The 21,068-nt window shown below is 42.9% G+C and overlaps 1 non-coding gene and 1 pseudogene across 1 annotated transcript; both read right to left on the minus strand.

Moving 5' to 3' along the window:
- Positions 1-16,485: 16,485 nt before the first annotated feature.
- On the minus strand, positions 16,486-16,658 carry LOC132014650 (U4 spliceosomal RNA; annotated as a pseudogene).
- Positions 16,659-19,358: 2,700 nt separating this feature from the next.
- LOC132014703 (U6 spliceosomal RNA) lies at positions 19,359-19,465 on the minus strand. Its single transcript, XR_009403358.1, has one exon. It is a non-coding gene; the product is annotated as a U6 spliceosomal RNA (small nuclear RNA).
- Positions 19,466-21,068: the final 1,603 nt, after the last annotated feature.

The raw sequence follows: 21,068 nt of genomic DNA on the forward strand, positions 1-21,068 counted from the left end.
TAGTCAAAAGCTATCATGATGTATGTTTTATCTAAAGCTATGAGATTGGCTGTTTGTTTTGTTGTTAATGGTTCGGTTTCTCTGTAGAGATCATAAGGGGGTATATATTTTTTTTTATTAGTTTTGTGGTTTCACCAGTGTAATCACCAAGCCTTTTCCAGTAAAGAGTAAAATGGGAAGTGGGAAGTATAAATGAACAAATTACTTGTGATTATTCATTTCCCCACCCTTGCCCTTACTTAAGCTTCAGTTACTAGTCTTCATACTTAAGGCTGAGAAATCAGTCCTTGATTTTGCAGATTTTGAAGGTCTCATCCCCATTTTGTAGAACTAGAATCACAGAAGAATTAAGGGGACAGAATCATAACTCCATCTTCTACCTGTTTAACATACTTGAGAAACATGTTTGTGAAATGCTAGACTGAGGACCAAAGGGTTGTGAATATAAACTAATGCAAATGATCTGAGTTTATCTTACATGATCTATAATAACTTAGAAGAGCGTAAATACATATTAAGATGTTGCGCTTCATTTTCTACTTGTTCTAGACAGGCTTTTCTCTTTCTCACAGTCTTCCGTGGGGCCTTCCTCCCTCTCTGAACAATTCTTCCCAAATCACAAATTGTTTTCCCAGCCTGTGAAACGGAGGGACTCGCTCGCCAGAGCATTACGGCAATTGTGTTCTTCTGAAGGAAATCCTTTTTTTAACTGCCAGGAATTTCAGGCTCCAAACTTGGCGGGGCCCGGTGGCGGGCGGGGGAGGGGGGCGGATATTTTGGTGTAATGCCAGCTAATTGCCTACTTTCCCTTTAGCCATCTGAAGGCGACTGGCTGGAACCCAAGGGTAAAACCACAGTCTCCCAGGGCTAAAAGGAAGAGACTTTCAGGGATCCTGGGAGACTGAGACCAGTCATTTCTCCTCCAAGCAGACAGGACCTCTTTCCAACCACAGCCTAGCAGAACATAAGGCCTTACAAGGAGAAATCCCAAGATGCCATTCATCACAAGAGTGTTAAAGCCAGTATCACGAAACATTGTCTTTCATCTAGAGGAGTCTGGCAAACTTTTCCTGAAAAGGACCAGTACGGATTTTAGATGTCGCAGACCATATGCCTTCTATTTGCAATGACTTTACTCTGTCTGCCATGTGGTACAAAGTAGCCACAGACAACACCGGAGCCAACAAGCCCGAGTTCCCACTAACCTTACAGACAAGCTTACTTACCTGAAACTAATGTAACATTGTGAGTCAACTACAATTAAAAAAAAAAAAAAATTGTGGACACTGAACTGTGAATTGCATTTAATTTTCACGTCACATAAAATAATTCCTTTGTCCCCCAGCCATTTACAAATGAAAAACAAAAAACAAAAAACCCACAAACAAACATTTTTAGCTCATAGACTGTAGGAAAACAAGCAGCTGACTATAGTTTATTGACCCTTGATCTAAACCACTGCTTTTCAGACTGCTTTGGCAAGTCCTCTGAGGGCAGAAAGAGCTGGTAGCACTAGGCAGTCCCTGTTCGGGCTTTCATTACTGGAGCCATTCCCCTTTTTCCTGGTTTATATATGAGGTGCTCAGGTTTGGGGGATTTTGTTTTGTTTTGTTTTGTTTTGGGGTCTTTTGAATGCTTTGTTTTGCATTGAAGTAGAGTTGACATATTTGTTCCAGGTGGTTTTGTGCGTGTGTGTGTGTGTGTGTTTGTTTTTTTTTTTAAGATTTTTAAATTTATTTCACACAGAGAGAGGGATCACAAACAGGCAGAGAGGCAGGCATGCTCAGCTCCCTGCTGAGCAGAGAGCCTGATGCAGGACTTGATCCCAGGACCTGGGATCATGACCTGGGATCATGACCTGAGCCAAAGGCAGAGGCTTTAATCCACTGACCCACCCAGGCGCCCCTTGTTCCAGGTATAAAACAGTGATCTGACATTTATATACATTATGAAATGATCACTACAGTAAGTCTTGTTACCATCTGTCCCCACACAAAGTTATTCTAATATTACTGACTACTCCTTAAGTTACACCTCTTTGACTTAATTATTTTGTACCTGGAAGTTCGTGCCTTCTCAGGCTTTGTTTTATTTATGGAAAGGTTGCCATAACAAAAAGTCACTCATCTAACCAGAAGCCTCTTTTTGCAACTTCAGTCCATTTTCTTTTGGTCTTCCCTCAGAGAGGATAGAGAATAGTTTATCTAGCTCACTTTGAGGGCCTTTCAGAAAATAATCAACAATTCGATCTATTTTTTTATTTAGGTCTTTAGAGAGGAGGGCAGAGGGAGAGGGAGAGAGAGAATCTTAAGGAGGCTCCACATCCAGTGCAGAGTCTGACACAGGGCTCGATCTCACGACCCTAAGATCATGACCTGAGCCGAAATCAAGAGGCAGGCACTTAACCCACTGAGCCACCCAGGTGCCCTAATCAATAACTAAGTCTTTTTTTAAAAAAAGATTTTATTGATTTATTTGACAGGCAGAGATCACAAGCAGGCAGAGAGGCAGGCAGAGAGAGAGAGAGAGAGGGAAGCAGTCTCCCCGCCGAGCAGAGAGCCCGATGTGGGGCTCGATCCCAGGACCCTGGGATCATGACCTGAGCTGAAGGCAGAGGCTTTAACCCACTGAGCCACCCAGGCGTCCCTCAATAATTCAATCTTATATAAGCCTTGTCTTTTCATCTACCTCATAAGTCTGTCATATTTTGCCAGTTCTTTCGTTTATATTTGCGATTTTTCTCTCCAAGTTCTCAAAGTCCTACAAAATTCCGCAAACTGAAATAATACATCCCTGGGAAGAGCATCTGGCTGTGTACCCGCGCTTCTCTGTTCATCAGCATGTCCAGCAGCACCGTGGCTAGAGGGAAAGCCCAAACCGTGCCAGAAGAGAAAAACAAGTGGCAAGGCCAAGGAGACTGCTGGGAGTCTGGTCTGAAGGCTAAAGGAATCCCTATGCGGGCAAAAAAGGCTTGAGGCCAGAATCCAGGGAAATGTTGACTAGACAAGAAACAGAGTGGGAGGTAGGGAGAGCGAGCAGTTTAGGATAGGTGCCTTGAGTAACACGGGGGGCTCAAGATCATCTCCTATGGCTCCTTGTTTTTAAAAAATAAATTCTACCTCCAACGTGGGGCTCAAACTCGTGACCCAGCTATCCAGAGTTGCATGCTCTTCTGACCTTAACCAGGAGCCCCCGCCATGCCTTCTTTTATACAAAACTAAGACATGGGTCATCACAGAAAAAAAAAATCACATGTTAAATCATCTGGTTGATTCAGTTGATGGAGCGTGCCATTCTTTTTGGGTTTTTTTTTTTAAGATTTTATTTATTTATTTATTTATTTATTTATTTATTTATGTGCGAGGGAGAGAGAGAGCGAGCCTGAGCGAGCAGAGGAGGGCACAGGGAGAGGGAAAAGGAGAGAATCTCCAGCGGACTCTGTGCTGAGCACAGACCCCCATGTGGGCCTTGATCTCACAACCAGGTCACAGCTGGTGACCTGAACTGCTTAACTGACTGAACCACCGAGGTGCCCTGCAGCGTGTGATTCTTGATCTTGGGTTGCAAGTTCAAGCCCCACGTTGGGGGTAGGGATTATGTAATAAATACACAAATAAATAAATAGATACATCTTTTTAAAAAATTACGTACTAAAGAACTCAAATCACCCGTAATCCTGCCACTCAGAGAGGGTAACTGTTAAAAATTTGGTGTGTGTCCTTCCAGAATTTTTCCTATGACCATCCCTATTTATAAGTCTTATATATTCAGTTGAGTCATTTGGATGTCTCATGGGCGATTCAAATTCACTATATGCCAAAAGTGTTTCTTTATCTCCTCTAAACCTGCTTTACTAATACCGACTGCCTTTTATAAACCCTGGCATTCCTGGCCCTGGTTTTCCCTCCCCACCAACCCATGGGTCATTAACTCCCTGGTTAAGCAGCTCTTCTCTTCCAGAAGTCAGATTAGTTACACTCTGACCCATTCTTTCTTTCTTTTTTTTTTTTTAAAGATTTATATTTTTATTTATTTGTCAGAGAGCGAGCGAGCGAGAGCGAGCACAGGCAGACAGAGTGGCAGGCAGAGTCAGAGGGAGAAGCAGGCTCCCTGCGGAGCAAGGAGCCCGATGTGGGACTCGATCCCAGGACGCCGGGATCATGACCTGAGCCGGAGGCAGCTGCTTAACCAACTGAGCCACCCAGGCGTCCCTGACCCATTCTTTCTAAAACATAAATCTAACTTTTTTTTATTCTTAAGCAAATATAAAACATGTTTATTTCAGAAAGAGTCTTGGGGTACCTGGGTGGCTCAGTCAGTTGGGCATCTGACTCTTGATTTTGGCTTGGGTCCTGATCTCAGGGTCATGAGATCAAGACCTGCATCGGGCTCTAAGCTACGTATGGAGCCTGCTAGGGAGTTTCTCTCTCCCTCTGCCCCTTCCCCCACTTCCTTCTCTTCCACTCTCTCCCTCTGCCTGCTGAAAGAACAAAAGAGAGTCTTTACATCACGTTCTCCGTGTAGAGTGGGCAGCATCACTGCCAGCTAATATTTTGCTACTCACTGGACATCTGAGAGTTAGCATTGTCAGGGAAACCAAAAAAGCTGCTCCTGCAAAGCCAGCCTTGGTCCCTATGAAGTCAGGCTTCTGTACCTGAAAGTTGAATTCCAGAGCCAGAAGGTACCTTTGGAGCCCAGCTCTAAAATGAATTAGCTATGGGGGCACCTGGCTGGCTCAATCGGTAGAGTGTGAGACTCTTGACCTTGAGGTCGGAAGTTCAAGCCCCACATAGAGTGGACAGATTACTTACAAGTAAAATCTTTTTTTCCTCCAAAGATTTTATTTATTTATTTGACACAGAGAGAGAGAGCACAAGTAAGCAGGCAGAGAGAGAGGGCGGGGAAAGCAGGATCCCCACTGAGCAGAGAGCCCGATGCGGGGCTCGATCCCAGGACCCCGAGACCATGACCTGAGCTGAAGGCAGAGGCTTAACCCACTGAGCCTCTCAGGCGCCCCACAAATAAGATCTTTAAAGTGAGCTGGTTGTGGAGGTGGAGGTGTCTGATGTTGAGTGTACCTTGTAATTTCAAATCTAAGGACTATTCGGAAGTGGGTAATTAATGTCCATTAACACTGGTGCCTTCTCCTTAGAGTCTGAGGCTCCCTGGAGAGAGGAAGTGTCCCCAGATAACAGGTCTGCTCTCACACTCTGCTGTATTAATAACAGGGAACGTTCACCGAGCGCTCGCTGTGGGCCAGGCACTGTGCTGAGAGCTTGGTTTTCCTGATGTCTCTGACTCCTACCCCAGCATTCTGAGTGAGGCGTGTGTATCAGAAGAGGAAAGGGAGGCTTAGATGCTAAGTTAGGTAATTGGTCCAAGGCCACAATAGCTAGAAAGTATAAGGGCTGAGATGCGACCCAGGCTAAGTGACTTCAGAGTCCTAACTTTTAGGGCATTTGGCCGCTGCTGTCCATACTCAAGCCTCCACAGTGAGGACGAGGGTCAAAGAGAAGAGGAGATTTCCCAGGAGGATGAACCCCTGCGGTCTGGTAGAAGTGAGGGCCTGGGCATAAACCCCCACTCCAGAGAGAGTAAAATTGAGGCCCAACTGTGACCCCAAAACTTCTGCTGGGGAATGAAGGCCTGAATCAGACAGAGGCCCCCACACTGGAATGGGCCCATGTAGACTGTTGAAGAGACCCCGGGTGGGGAGTCAGCTACCCCTGAGAAGCCGGCTCAAAGCCAGCCAGTTGGCCGCTCTCCTGCGTCCACTGCTGTTGGGGCAGCTTCTTTACCTGCTGTACGTCTCCTAATTGAACAACCCATATGCGGAGTCAACTGAAACCTTCAGGATTCCAAGTAACACTCGTCACCTCAACCATATATTGGCCTTGTGAGCTACCAAATGCCTGAAGATCAGATGTACGTCCATTTAGCGATTATTTCTTGGGTACAGGCTTAGCTTCAGGCTCCATGTCAGATGCTGGGGAGATAGCAGCAAACTAGAAAAACAGTCTCTGGGCGCCTGGCTGGCTCGACTGGTAGTGCATGAGATTCTTTTTTTTTTTTTTCTTTAAGGTTGTATTTATTTATTTACACAGAGAGATAGAGAGAGAGCACTAGTAGGGGGAAGTGGCAGGCAGAGGGAGAAGGGAGACGCACGTTCCTTGCTGGGTAAAGAGCCCAACTCAGGGTTCCATCCCAGGACCCTGGGATCATGACCTGAGCCGAAGGCAGACGCTTTAACTGACTGAGCCACACAGACACCCCAAGCACATGTGATTCTTGATGTCGGGGTTGTGAGTTCAAGCCCCATGTTGGGCATACAACCTACTAAAAAATGAATAAATAAAAAAAACTTCAATCTAAAAAAAAGAAAAACAGTGTATTCATGGAGCATGAGGAGAACATAGACAATAAGGTGTGAGGAATGATGTAATGGGACAGTACAGTACTCTAGGAAAACACAAACCAAGAGATTTTCCAACTCAGAGGTTCAGGAACATTTCCTTGAGGAAGGAACTTTTAAGCTGAGACTTGAAGAAACAGGTGTTAGCCAAGGGAAAGGTGAGCCAAGTAGGCAGAGGGAAGGTAGCCTGGAGGAAAGGACATGGAGAAACTACCAGAGAAGAGTGAGGTCAGCGGTTGGAAGGGGAAATGGAGTCTAGGGAGGGGCTTTGGTTGGGTTTATTATTTTTTTGTTTTTGTTTTTGGAGTTTTTGTTGTTGTTGTTTGTCTTTTGATATAATGTTCAATGATTTTTTGATTGTTGTTGATATTTTTATTTTGCAAGATAGAAGAGGTTTTACAAGATGGGAGAGAAAATGAATTAGGGCAAAAGATAAACAATTGTGAGTGTGTGTAAAGGGTAACAGGAAGAGCTACCGCCTTGCAAGAAAAGTGAGCGGATCTTGTTAATTTCCTGCTTGTGACTAACTCTCTAATGACTTCCAGACACGGAAATGAAGACTCATTAGGACCTCCGTGGTCCCTGAGAGGCGGACCCTGAGTTTGTCTCTGGCCCCATCTCCTTTCCTTTTTGTTCTTTGATCTCAGCCTTGCCCAACCACCTTTTTAACATTTCTCTCACCCATCTCCCCCAGACTGTCAGGATCTGCGTTCTGTATCCTGTAGACGGTAAATCCCCTGAGGGCAGGATCTGGTTTGTCTTGAACATCACCCCACCTCCTGCACCTGATTCAGGAAAAAAGGGTGTGCTCAATAAACAGCTTTTGAGTGAATACTACCAAAGGAGGAAGGAGAGCGTTGCCAGAGAGCACATTAGTGAAGGAAGTGAAATGGTGTTGATGATGCAGTCTGGGTATAAACGTGAATCCCTCAGTGCGTTGGGGGCCGCTTGGTGAACGGTGAGGGAGGAAAGTGGGTGTCTGTGAAGTATAGAACAGCGATGTTGGACCGGAGGAACGGACAGTTTCTACTGTGTCCCTATTGCTTTCCCTTGGAAGCTGGAAAAAGAACTGTCAGGGGTTAAGTAAGGCATTTGCTTCTACTCATCCTTGGGAACCTTTAAAACTGCATTGCAATCTTTGCTGCTCTTCTAGAGTATAGAAGCTGGAAAGTGGCCCAAGGGAGCTGAAATCCTGACTTTGATTCATAAACATGTTTTTAAGAAAGAAACAAAGAAACAAAAAGAAACTGTGGTTATGACCTAACCATACTCAAGAAATCTCTTGGACTTCCATTGGTTTGGTATTAATGGAAGGCTTTTATCTTCAGGACTTTGTACTTGTGCTGCCAAGCGGAGGGCAGGACGGGTAAATGCGGAAAGCTCTTTCTAATCACTCCCCTGCAGGCCCTCCCCCAATTCAGAGCTGGCTGGAGGGCTCAACTCCCTGGCTCTCAGAGGTCCCAGGCTAGCATGAAAAATCAGTGGGAAAATGTTCCTTTAGATGTCAAAGCCACAGCTTCTCCCAGAAAACAGGGACAGATGAATACAGCCGCAGGCAAGGACAGGCAGGTCCTTATGTTGCTTAGGTGAACATTCTAAAAATTTCCTCGTAAATGCTGAGCCTGGTGTTCCTAGACAAAATGCTAATTCCTTCTGTCCTAAAACACAGTCAATAAAATGAAGGGCACCTCGCCCTCATGGTCTCTGTCTCTTGGGAGGGGCCACATTCAAAGGGAAATAACTTATTTAAAAGTGTATTTTACAGCCCATGGCTCCTACCAAGAATTACCTTTTCTCCTATTTTCTGTAAGAATTTTTTATTTTATTTATTTTATGTTTATGTTTTTAAAAACTATTTTTAAAGGTTTTATTCATTTATTTGACAGAGTGAGCAAAAACGGGGAGCGGGAGAGGGAGAGCGGGGTTCCCGCTGAGCAGAGAGCCCGATGCGGGGCTCGATCCCAGGACCCTGAGCTCAATGTGGAGGCTTAACCCACTGAGCCACCCAGGCACCCCTTTAAGAATTTTTTAAATAAAAGTTTTAACTTTGGAATAATTTTAGATTTATGGAAAAGTTGCAGAGGTAGTACGGAGTGCCAATACACCCCTCATCCAGTTTCCTGTTAACATCTTTTTTTTTTTTTTAAAGATTTTATTTATCCATTTGACAGACAGAGATCACAGATAGGCAGAGAGGCCGGCAGAGAGAGAGGGGGAAGCAGGCTCCCTGCTGAGCAGAGAGCCCGATGCGGGACTCGATCCCAGGACCCTAGGATCATGACCTGAGCTGAAGGCAGAGGTTTCAACCCAATGAGGCACCCACGTGCCCCCAAATTTTTTTAAAATTAAGTTCTATGGGGGCACCTGGGTAGTTCAGTGGGTTGGGCCTCTGCCTTCAGCTCAGGTCATGATCTCAGGGTCCTGGGATCGAGCCCTGCATCCAGCTCTCTGTTCCACATGCAACTTGATCTCCCCTCTCTCTCTCTGTGCCTGCCTCTCTGCCTACTTGTGATCATTCTCTCTGTCAGATAAGTAAATAAAATCTTTAAAAAAAAAAAAAAAAGTAAGTTCTATGCCCAACGTGGGGCTCAAACTCCTGACCTGGAGATCAGGAGTCGCATGCTCTGCTGACTAAGCCAGCCGGGTGCCTGTCCTTAGTTTTTGATGACCTGAGTTTTGAGGAGTATTTTGTAGACTGTTCCTCAGATCAGGATGGTCTGATACTTTTCTCACAATTCGATTAGAGTTAAGGGTTTGGGGAAAGAACACCTCAAACCCGAAATGCCCGGCTCATAGTATCAGAAGTGGGAGACACTACATGGCATCACCAGTGAAGCTAAGCGTCATCACCTGCTTATGGCAGATTTTGCCAGGTTCTCCACTGTAAAGTTACTATTTCACCCTTTTTGTAATCTGTTCTTTTGAAGCAAGTCAGTAAGTCTAACCTAGTCTCAAAAAGGTGGATGGGGTGCCTGGCTGGCTTAGTTGGTGGACCATGCAAATCTTGATGTCCAGATTGGAGTCTGAGCCCCACTTTGGGGGTAGAGCCCAACCTCCCCCCACCAAAACCCCCCTAAAAAACCCAACCCAAACCAAAACAAAACAAAAAAAACAGGTGGAGGAGGATTGGGAGAGGGAGAGGGGGAGAGATCAGGCTCACCTCCCGAAAGAGGGAGCATTTACTTAACATTAAGGAGTCTACTTGAGGTTCTTTTCTTCTTCCTCTCCCTTTTCCGCTGCTCCCCGCCCCCACTCACTCTCTCTCTCTAAAATGTAAAATAAATATATGTAAGTATAAAATCAATATAAAATAAATAAATACATAAAATCTGCTTATTTAAAAGATTTTTAAATTAATTGATTAATTAACATGTTTTGTTGAGAGAGAAAGAGCCTGGGTATGAGCAGGGTTGGGGGACCAAAGAGGGGGCAGGGGCAGAGAGGGAGGGAGAGAATCTCAAGGAGGTTCTGAGTACAGAGCCAGACGTGGGGCTTGATCTCATGACCCTGAGGTAGATATATAGATACAGATTTTTTTAAAGTAGGCTCCACACCCAGCATGGAGCCCAACTCAGGGCTCGAACTCAGAACTCAGATCAAGACCTGAGCGGAGGGCGCCTGGGTGGCTCAGTCATTAAGCAGCTCCCTTCTGCTCGGGTCATGATCCCAGGGTCCTGGGATCCAGCCCTGCATGGGGCTCCCTGCTCAGCAGGAAGATTGCTTCTTCTTCTCCCTCTCCCCCTCTCTCGCTGTGTCTCTCTCTGTCAAATAAATAAAAAAATAAATCTTAAAAAAAAAAAAAAAAAAAAAAAAGACCTGAGCTGAGATTAAACATCAAACATTTAACAGACTGCTCAGGTGTCCCAAGAAGCTATATATTTTTTAAGTACTTTGCATATGAATGAGACAGTGAAGTCTAGAGGGTGAAAGTGCCACACTGCCAAGTCTGTGTTCTAGACCCCTTCAGCCACCTCCATGTCCTAAGTTCTCTGGGCCTCAGTTTTATTATCTGTAAAATGTGGGTTTGGACAAGCTGGTGTCTAAGGTACTGACAGCTTTAATATTCTTTGGTTCTATTTCATGTGATTCTCACACTAACTACACGAAGCAAGGCATGTAAAAGAGAGAGATGTTTAAATATTTATCTAAAGCTTTTGGTCTTGAATATCCTATTTTTCCCCGTAGAGGACCCAGAGGATACCTTAGCAATGTCCTTAGAACTTAGAACTGTCCTTAGAACTGTCCTTAGCAATGTGATTTGAGGAACACCAGATATCTTTTTTTTTTTTTTAAGATTTTATTTATTTATTTGAAAGAGAGAGACATCGAGAGAGGGAACACAAGCAGGGGGAGTGGGAGGAGAAGCAGGCTTCCTGCTGAGCAGGGAGCCCGGGCGTAGGGCTGGATCCCAGGACCCTGGGATCATGACCCGAGCTGAAGGCAGACACCCAACAACTGAGCGACCCAGGAGCCCCTTTTTTCGGGTATCTGAAGAAGAGAGTCTGCTTCTCCCTCTACCCCTTCCCTCTGCTCCTACACATGCACAGTCTCTCTCAAATAATCTTTGAAAAAAAAATCAAACAGTAAAATCATCTCTTTTACCAGGCTCACACCTCTGCACTAAACTTTACTACAGTCTCCTTTCCTTGTGTCCCAGCTCTGCCGACCCCTCGGAGGCTTCCCGGCTAACACCTCTACTCTGTTCGCCTCCAGGAGCCCCAGTGCGGCTGTGTCATATACAAATGTTCCCATCATAACACAAGTGCCAACCCTTAACAGAACAAACGTAACAGAGGTATGTGCAAAGGGTGATGGGATTCACAGGAGGGAGCGGCAACTCTTAGGAAAATGTAGAAAGGTTTCACTAGGAAAGTTGCCGGATAACGGGAATGTGAAGGGCCAACAGAATTTTCTCTGGTAAGCACAAAGGTTTTTCTAGGTGGAGAGAATAGCATGCCCTCTAATTATAAGATACTTCTTTTGAAATAGAAATACACCGCTACGGATAACACAGGGATAATGCTAACATTTTTTAAAAGATTTATTTATTTATTTTAGAGTGTGCGCAGGCAGTGCGGGGGAGGGTCCGAGGGGGAGGGAGAGAGCCTCCAAGCAGACTGCCCGCTGAGAGTGGATCCTGACACAGTGCTCTCTCCCAGGATGCTGGGATCATGACCTGAGCCAAAATCCAAAGACGGCTGCCCAACCAATTGAGCTACCCAGGTGCCCCAATACTATCATCTTAATATAAGTTAGTCTATTGATTTATTTTTCCAATTGATTGGAAGTTTCAGGGTAGCATAAGAATTCTGGTTCCTGGAAAAATGGGAAAAAAGGTTAGAAGTGGAAGTGCTTAAGATAACTCTTCTTAGGTATGCTCTGGCTTAAAGCTCAGAAAATGTCTGATATGTTTTCAGACGAGATCAGGCACGTTCAGGGTGGTACGGCCGTAGACTCTGAGATGTTTTCTATACATGATAACAGTAGAACTGACACTGATACTGATCTTGAGGGCAAATAAAGGGCACTAAGCAATCAAGACTGATTTAATCATGGTGATTTCAAAATAAAACAGTAACAATCCTGTTTTACCTTTATATAGTATCTTAGAATGTTTAAAGCATTTTGGCCTCCATTAATTAATTTAACCCCGATTGAAGTAGCAAGGAATAAGGATACGAAGGCTCTGAGGGTGTTTCGATTGCAAGCTGAAGCATCACTCTCCTCACTAGCAGAGCTGGACTAAAATCCAGGCATCTCGACTCTGTCTAGCACGCTTTTCATTGCACTTCTGGAACAAATATGACCCTCAGGGTGACATGATGAGAGACTTTCGAAAGAATCCTCAGGAAAGGATATATCCAATAACAGCAAGCTCAAGGCAAACACTGTGAAAAATTACAGTGTTCTGAAAAACAAAGGCCCATACCATGTAATGTTGGATGATTGTTTTTGAATTCCCTTGATTCCCCATCAAGTTGGGTCCTGCACAGACATTCAGGCTCACTCTTTGTTTATTACTTGGCTTGAGTCACTGAAGTCAGTTGATCACGCTATAGTGTGCAGCCCAAACACCCCAGGGCTCACTTCTTCCCACCTCTGCTTGGTGATGAAAATTTCTCAAGTAAGTAGGTGTTATGTGCCAAGAGAGAACCTTGATTAAAAATGCCTGACAGGGAGCAGAGTCCTGGTTTCTTCTTCTCAAAAAACTTTTGAATAAATAGATGGGAAAATTTAGTTGAAAAAAAAAATTTTTTTTTTAAGTAGGCTCTACACCCAGCATGGAACCCAGTATAGGTCTTGTACTCCCCACCCTGAGATCAAAACCGCCAGAGCTGAAGTCAAGAGTCAGATGGTCAACCAACTGAGCCACCCAGGTGTCCCTTGAATTTTTTTTTAAATTTTAATTCATTGGGGTTTAACTCTGTATTATTTTTTTATTTCGATTTTTTTAAAAGATTTTATTTATTTATTTGACAGAGAGAGATTACAAGTAGGCAGAGAGGCAGGCAGAGAGAGAGAGGAGGAAGCAGGCTCCCCGCTGAGCAGAGAGCCTGATGCAGGGCTCAATTCCAGGACCCTGGGATCACGACCTGAGCCGAAGACAGCGGCTTAACCCACTGAGCCACCCAGGCGCCCCTTTTATTTCGATTTTTAATTTAAATTCTAATTAGTTAACATATATGGGGAAATTGGTTTTCAGTGTAGAATATAGTGATTCATCACTCACACCTCACAAGTAGCCTCCTCAATACCCATCACCCATGTAGCCCACCCCCTCCCTCCTCCCGCCATCAACCCTCAGCTTGAGATATAGCTAAGAGTCTTTTATGGTTTGTTCCCCCCACCCCTCCCCTCACCCCTGGTCTCTTTTCTCCCTCTTCCCCTACGTTCTTCTGTTTGGTTTCTTAAATTCCACATACGTAACTGTATTATTTGATCATTGTTTACTTCCTTTTATTTTATCATAGCTTTTTCTAAGTTAAATCATTTGGAGGTCAGCTAGAGTATTTCTCTGAGTAATATCGTTTTACAAAACTTACACACACAGTATATTTAGGGGGTTCTTTTTTTAAAGATCTTATTTATTTACTAGACAGAGATCACAAGTAGGCAGAGAGGCAGGCAGAGAGAGAGGAGGAAGCAGGCTTCCTGCTGAGCAGAGAGCCCGATGTGGGGCTGGATCCCAGGACCCTGGGATCATGACCTGAGCCGAAGGCAGAGGCTTTAACCCACTGAGCCACCCAGGCGCCCCTATTTAGTAGGTTCTTGCAAGAATGAAGAATACATGAGAATACTTTCTGTTGTATTACATATGAAAAACAGCCAAGCTGGGTGTAGGATTCTGGGATCACAATCATTTTCCTTCAGATTCTGGTGGTTATTTTTTCACGTCGTCATCTAGTAGTTGGTGTTAAAGAGAAGTGTGGTAGTATTTGATTCATTTTCTTTGAGGTGGACTTTTTAATAAAATATCTCAATTTTTGTCAGATTTCCTTTTTCTATATTTGAAAATATGTTAAATTTTTATTATAAAACTAAGATTTTATAGATTATAAAACTAAGATCTAGAAAATTTGGAAAGTAGAAAATTTAAAGAAGAAAATTAAAAATAACCAATGAAACTACTACCTCAAGGTAACTACTGCTAATATTTTTTGGTGTGTTCCATTCAGTCTTTATTTTCAGTGTATTAAAATTACACTGAAAGTAAGGTGAGATAACAGTTCACAATTGACCACTGAATAACACAGGTTTGAACTGTGCAGGTGCCCTTGTTTTGGTTTTGTTGTTTGTTTGTTTCTGTTTTTGTTTTAAAGACTTTATTTATTTGAGAGAGAGAGCAGAGTGAGAGAGAGGGACAGAGCACAAGTAGGGGAGAAGGACAGAGGAAGAGGGAGAAGCAGACTCCCTGCTTAGCAGGGACCCCAAGGCAGGACTCCATCCCAGGACCCTGGGATCATGACCTGAGCTGAAGGCAGACATTTAACCAACTAAGCCCCCCAGGTGCCCCTGCAGGTGCCCTTGTACATGGACTTTTTTTTCAATACAGTTCAGTACTATAAATGTATTTTCTCTTCCTTATGATTTCTTTTTTGAAAGATTTGGGTCATTTATTTGAGAGGGAGAGAATGAGACGAGAAGATGTCAGTGGGAGAAGCAGACTCCCTGCTGAGCAGGAAGCCCGATGTGGGACTCAATCCTGGGACTCCAGGATCATGACCTGAGCCGAAGGCAGTCGCTTAATTAACCGAGCCACCCAGACACCCCTCCTTATGATTTCTTAACGTTTTATTTTCTCTAGCTTACTTTATTGTAAAAATACAGTATACAATACATATAACATGCAAATATGTATTAGTCAACTGTGTTATCAGTAAGGTTTCCAGCCAACAGCAGGCTATTAGTAAAGTTTTTGGGGAGTCGTTACATGCAGATTTTTTGACTGTGCAGGGTTGGCGCCCCTAATCCCCATGTTGTTTACGGGTAAACTGTACTTATAATTTTACATACAGTAGAGAAACTTCTAAAATCATGTGAATTTGTAAACAATTCTAGGATATTTAATTGAAAGACAATGGTTTGGGGCACCTGGGTGGCTCAGTGGGTTAAAGCCTCTGCATTTGGCTCAGGTCATGATCTCAGGGTCCTGGGATCAAGCCCTGCGTCAGGCTCTCTGCTCAGCAGGGCACCTGCTTCCTCCTCTCCCTCTGCTTGCTTGCTACCTACTTGTGCTCTCTCTCTCTCTGTCAAATAAATAAAAATCTTTAAAAAATATTAATTTAGCACAGAAATTCCCACACAAGTAGGCACAGATTTATATAGCAAGGATGCTCACTGGAAAATTAGAAATTAATGTTCTTCAAAGGGTGGTTGGGCAAATAAGTTATGATCTGTTCATTAATGGAGATTTTGCAGCCACTGAAAGATATTTCTATATAGGAATATAAATTAATTGGGAAAAATAAACAGCAGGTTATAGGAGGGACTGAGACTAGAGGCAGGGCCTAGGCCTAGGGCACAGTAGCTAAGGAGACACTCACTCTTTTTTTTTTCTTTTTTTTGAAAGAGAGAATTTGTGAGAGAGAGAGAGCGCGCACACGCACACACATTGGGCTCCCTGCTCAGCAGGAAGTCTGCTTCTCCCTCTGCCTCTGCTGCTCCCCTGCTTGTGCTCTCCCTCTCTCTCTGACAAATAAGTAAAATCTTTTTATTTTTTTTAAAGATTTTATTTATTTATTTGACAGAGAGAGATCACAAGTAGGCAGAGAGGCAGATAGAGAGAGAGGAGGAAGCAGGCTCCCTGCCGAGCAGAGAGCCCGACGCGGGACTCGATCCCAGGACCTGAGATCATGACCTGAGCCAAAGGCAGTGGCTTAACCCACTGAGCCACCCAGGCGCCCAATAAGTAAAATCTTTAAAAAATTAACAATTGTATAATTTTGATTACAGAAAAAGCAGGGAAGATTTTCAAAAATGATAGGATAAGTACACAGAAGAGTTGTATGTGCTACATATGAATACTGAATTTGAATACTAACTGAGTACTTTGTGTATCGTGGTTGGTATCACATCACCGCTATGCAAAGAATGAAATAACGAAAAAGATGAACAAGTATTAAATGCTTTTAAAACATGTATTTTATTTTATTTATTTTGTATTTAATTTAATTTATTTATTTGACACAGAGAGAGAGAGATCACAAGAGAGAGAGATCGGCAGAGAGGCAGGCAGAGAGGCAGGCAGAGGGTGGGTGGGGGGGAGCAGGCTTCCCGCTGAGCAGAGAGCCGGATTCGGGGCTCGACCCCAGGACCCTGGGATCATGACCTGAGCCGAAGGCAGAAGCTTTAACCCATGAGCCACCCAGGCTCCCCAGAAACATGTATTTTAAAAATTGTATGACGGGGTGCCTGGCTGGCGCATTTGTGGGAGCATGTCACTCTTGATCTAGGGTCATACATTTGAGTCCCACGTTGGGTGTAGAGATTATTTAAAAATAAATAAACTTAAAAAAATGTACGACAGCATTCCTTCTGCTAAATTACATACTTGCGAAGTAGAAATTCAAGTTACACAAGCAAGAGCCAATTTTAGCTTCTATATGAATAGTGTCTTCCCATACATGCCTTACCCTTCTCTCTAGATAAAGATCAGATTAGCTGTTTTGCATATGGGAATTTCAATTAGCAATAATCGCGCCTCGGATAAACCTCATTGGCTACGATACTGCCACTGCGCAAAGCTCTTGCATATGGGAATTTCAAAGCAGTTTAAAGATATTAATTAGTTCTCACAGTTCTGAAGTGGGGGTGTATTATTATGTCTGTTTTCCATATGATAAAGCTGATCGGCTGAATGATTTCCCAGTATTCTATACCTCATATTATTAGTGAAACCAGAAATACCATTACCTAATTGGCCACGTTTTCTTTTTTGAGAAGAGATTAAACTAATTTTGGGGTAGATTGCCAAACTAAACAGCTATTTATCCATCAAACATTTTGTTAGACATAGAAACATAGGTATTTTTATTTTTATACTTTCTAAATAATCTAAATAAAAAATAAATAAGTTTCTAAAAAAATCTAAATAAATATAATTTCTAAAATGATTAGAAAAAATTATTTCTAAATAATCTAAATAAATATAATAGACTTTCTAAAAAGCTAAAAAGCTTTTAAAAACTTTTAAAGTATTCTCCACAGGCAGCATGGGGCCAACTTCAGGCTTAAACTCAAGACCCCGAGATCAAAACCTGAGCTGAGATTAAGAGTCAGATGCTTGGGGCACCTGGGTGGCTTAGTCAGTTAAGAGGCTGCCTTCAGGTCAGGTCATGATTCCAGGGTCCTAGGATCAAGCCCTGAATCATCTCTTTGCTCAGCGGGGAGCCTGCTTCTCTCCTGCCTGCCGTTCCTCTCCTGGTGCTTGCTCTCTGTTTCTCCCTCTTGCTTTCTGTGTCAAACAAATAAATAAAATCTTTAAAATAAAAGAAAGATGCTTAACTGACTGAGTCATCCAGGCACCCTTGGAGCATTTTAAATTTACTCTATACCCCAATAGATGGTTGGAACAATATTTTCTAAATTAAAATTTTTTTAAAAAATATATAGACAGAGGTAAAGCTCTCTTATAGTTCCATCAGAAATGTGCTTTGGGTATTTTGTCAATTATAAGAAATATACTTACAGATGAAGTAATGTAGCTTAGTGACTAGGACCTACTTTATTTATTTATTTATTTATTTATTTATTTAATTTATTTATTTGACAGAGAGAAATCACAAGTAGGCAGAGAGGCAGGCAGAGAGAGAGGGGGAAGCAGGCTCCCTGCTGAGCAGAGAGCCCGATGTGGGACTCGATCCCAGGACCCTGAGATCATGACCTGAGCCGAAGGCAGCGGCTTAACCCACTGAGCCACCCAGGCGCCCCTAGGACCTACTTTAAAATTTTTTTTTATTAACATAGAATGTACTACTTGTTTCAGGGGTACAGGTCACTTACACAGTTCACAGCACTCTCCGTAGCACATACCGTCACCAGTGTCCATCACGCAGCCACCCCTCCCTCCTACCCCCTTCCACTCCAGCAAACTTCAGTTTGTTTCCTGAGATTAACAGTCTCTAATGGTTTGTTCTCCACTCTGGTTTTGTCCTGTTTCATTTTTTCCTCTCTTCCCTCATGATCTTCTGCCTTGTTTCTCAAATCCCACATATCAGCGAGACCATATGAGATACGACCATATCAATCAGAGAAAGATACGAGATCATATCTTTCTCTGATTGACGATTGACTTATTTCGCTCAGCATAATACCCTCTAGTTCTATCCACTTCGTTGCAAAAGGCAAGATTTCATATTTTTGATGACTGCATAATATTCATTGTATATATATACCGCATCTTTTTTGACCATTCATCTGCTGATGAATACTCAGGCTCTTTCCATAGTTTGGCTATTGTGGACATTGCGGCTATAAACATTGGGGTGCACGTGCCCCTTCGGATCACTACATCTGTATCTTTAGGGTAAATACCCAGTAGTGCGATTGCTGGGTCATAGGTAGCTCTATTTTCAACTTTTTGAGGAACCTCCATGCTGTTTTCCAGAGTAACTGCACCAGCGTGCATTCCCACCAACAGTGTAGGAGGGTTCCCCTTTCTCCGCATCCTCGCCAACACCTGTCATTTCCTGACTTGTTAATGTTAGCCATTCTGACTGGTGTGAGGTGGTATCTCATTGTGGTTTTGATTTGTATTTCCCTGATGCTGAGTGATGTGGAGCAGTTTTTCATGTGTCTGTTGGCCATTTGGATGTCTTCTTTGTAAAAATCCCTGTTCATGAAGGAGACCTGCTTTTAAAGATCCTGGTCAGGCATTCTGAGGGGATACAATAAATTCTTAGAAAAGGCAGAGTTAAAATATACTTCACTTGTGCCACTACTATACTAACTGCTTTATTCATGGTATCTCATTTAATCAACAACATCACACTTCTCATTTCACAGATGAAGAGAGAGCCTGATGGTGAGACTTACCCAAGTCATGTGAAATAAGGTAAGAAGGCAGGCAGGATTTTAAAAATCAAGTCAATAAAACCAATTTGAAAAAAAAAAAAAACAATTTGATCTTGCCATGTTCTCCTTTTTGTTTTTGATTCCCCCACTTGAATCAGGTGCATGATTTTATGCTGCCATGTTGACCTCTATTTATGAAGATACTCATTTAGACAGCAGTTATAATCTCTTAAATTATTTTTTTCTTTTTTAAATTTAAAATCAATCAACATAGTGTATTAGTAGTTTCAGAGGCAGAGTTTAGTGATTCATCGGTTGCGTATAAAACCCAGCGTTCATTCCATCAAGAGCCCTCCTTAATGCCCATCACCCAGTTACCCCAGCCCCCCAGCCACCTCCCCTCCAGCAACCATCAGTTTGTGTCCTAGAGTTAAAAAAATATGAATGCTTCACGACTTCGTGTGTCATCCTTGTGCAGAGCCCATGCTAATTTTCTCTGTATTGTTCCAAATTTAGTATGTGTGCTGCCAAAGTGAGCACTAATCTATTTAATTCTTTTTTTTTAAGATTATTTATTTATTTATCTGACAGACAGACATCACAAGTAGGCAGAAAGGCAGGCAGAGAGAGAGGAAGGGAAACAGGCTCCCTGCTGAGCAGAGAGCCTGATGCAGGCCTTGATTCCAGGACCCTGGGATCATGACCTGAGCCGAAGGCAGAGGCTTTAACCCACTGAGCCACCCAGGCGCCCTCTATTTAATTCTTGATCAAATTTTTTATGCAGTAACAGTGAAAACTACGTCCAATTTTTTTCTATCCTCATTTTTCTTCTACTGAAACAATTATGTGCAAGATCAACTTTTTCCACGTACATTTTACAGTGAGATTCATTTCAGCCATCGGGTTTATATCCTAGTCAAATTCTGTCCATTTTTTTTTTAAGATTTTATTTATTTATTTGACAGAGAGAGACCACAAGTAGGCAGAGAGGCAGGCAGAGAGAGAGAGAGGGAAGCAGACTCCCTGCTGAGCAGAGAGCCCGATGCGGGACTCAATTCCAGGACCCTGAGATCATGACCTGAGCTGAAGGCAGAGGCTTAACCCACTGAGCCACCCAGGCGCCCCAAATTCTGTCCATTTTTAACGGCTGCTATAGTGAGCTTTCTTTCTAGCTCTTATATTCCATGAAAGTTGATTTTTCCCTGGGACCCAAAGTATTCATTGAATTAAAGAGGTAGGGCCAAAACATCCCCTTTTACCTGTGCAAGAATTCAATATAGGTTGTTTCGTATGATGGTAATGAGGTGACAAGTATTAACTGCTCTAGCCACCTCACAGGAGGGAGGCTCAAATGCCAAAAATAGATGTGAAAGTGTTCAGAAGGTGTAAAAGTTAAGTAAATGTCACTTTACTGATTGTTAAAGCAAGTCATATAAATCCATCCTCCTGGAACTGTTCTACAAGCCAAACACCTTCCTATTCTTGCTGTAATGTTATTTGCAAAAATGCTTGCAGACTTCAGCTGATTTTCTAAGTATATCCTAGTGAGCTGGTGACTTCACTCACTGTTCTCTTGTCATTTGTTTTCCGTTCTGACCTCATTAATTTTTCTTTCTCTAGCCCTTGTCCTGAAGTCCTCGGTGACGCGGAGACCAGGCTTGGTACAGTAATGGACTTGTACCATTGGTTATAGGTTCCATCATCTCAGTTGCGGTAACTGTTGCGTGAGACTGAATGATAGATGGTGTTACTGACTGGCCGTTGTTTGAGAAAAACTAAAACAAACCTGTGACCAGATAGATGCTATCTCAGCAGGGTGCACATACACTGTTCTTTTAAGAAATTCTTCTCTTATCACCCCTCTCTCTCTTGCTTGATACACTACTTGCTTATGCAAGAGTTTTGAAGGGAATGGTAAGGCCACTGTTAATCTAAGCAAAGCTAGCAAATTCTAATATTTACTTTAAGCCCTAAAGTTTATAGGTTCAGGGTTTTTTTTCTTTCCCCTTTCTATATCTTGAAACAGCTTAAGATTTCAAGCATTGTTTTCAACAAACCGCATTATTTATAAATACACTGATAATATTAGGTCAAGGCCCATGAGAAGGAAATGATCCAAATTTCATCACATTGATTTTGTCTT

Source organism: Mustela nigripes, chromosome 3, assembly GCF_022355385.1.
Source record: "Mustela nigripes isolate SB6536 chromosome 3, MUSNIG.SB6536, whole genome shotgun sequence".
NCBI classification, from domain to species: domain Eukaryota; kingdom Metazoa; phylum Chordata; class Mammalia; order Carnivora; family Mustelidae; genus Mustela; species Mustela nigripes.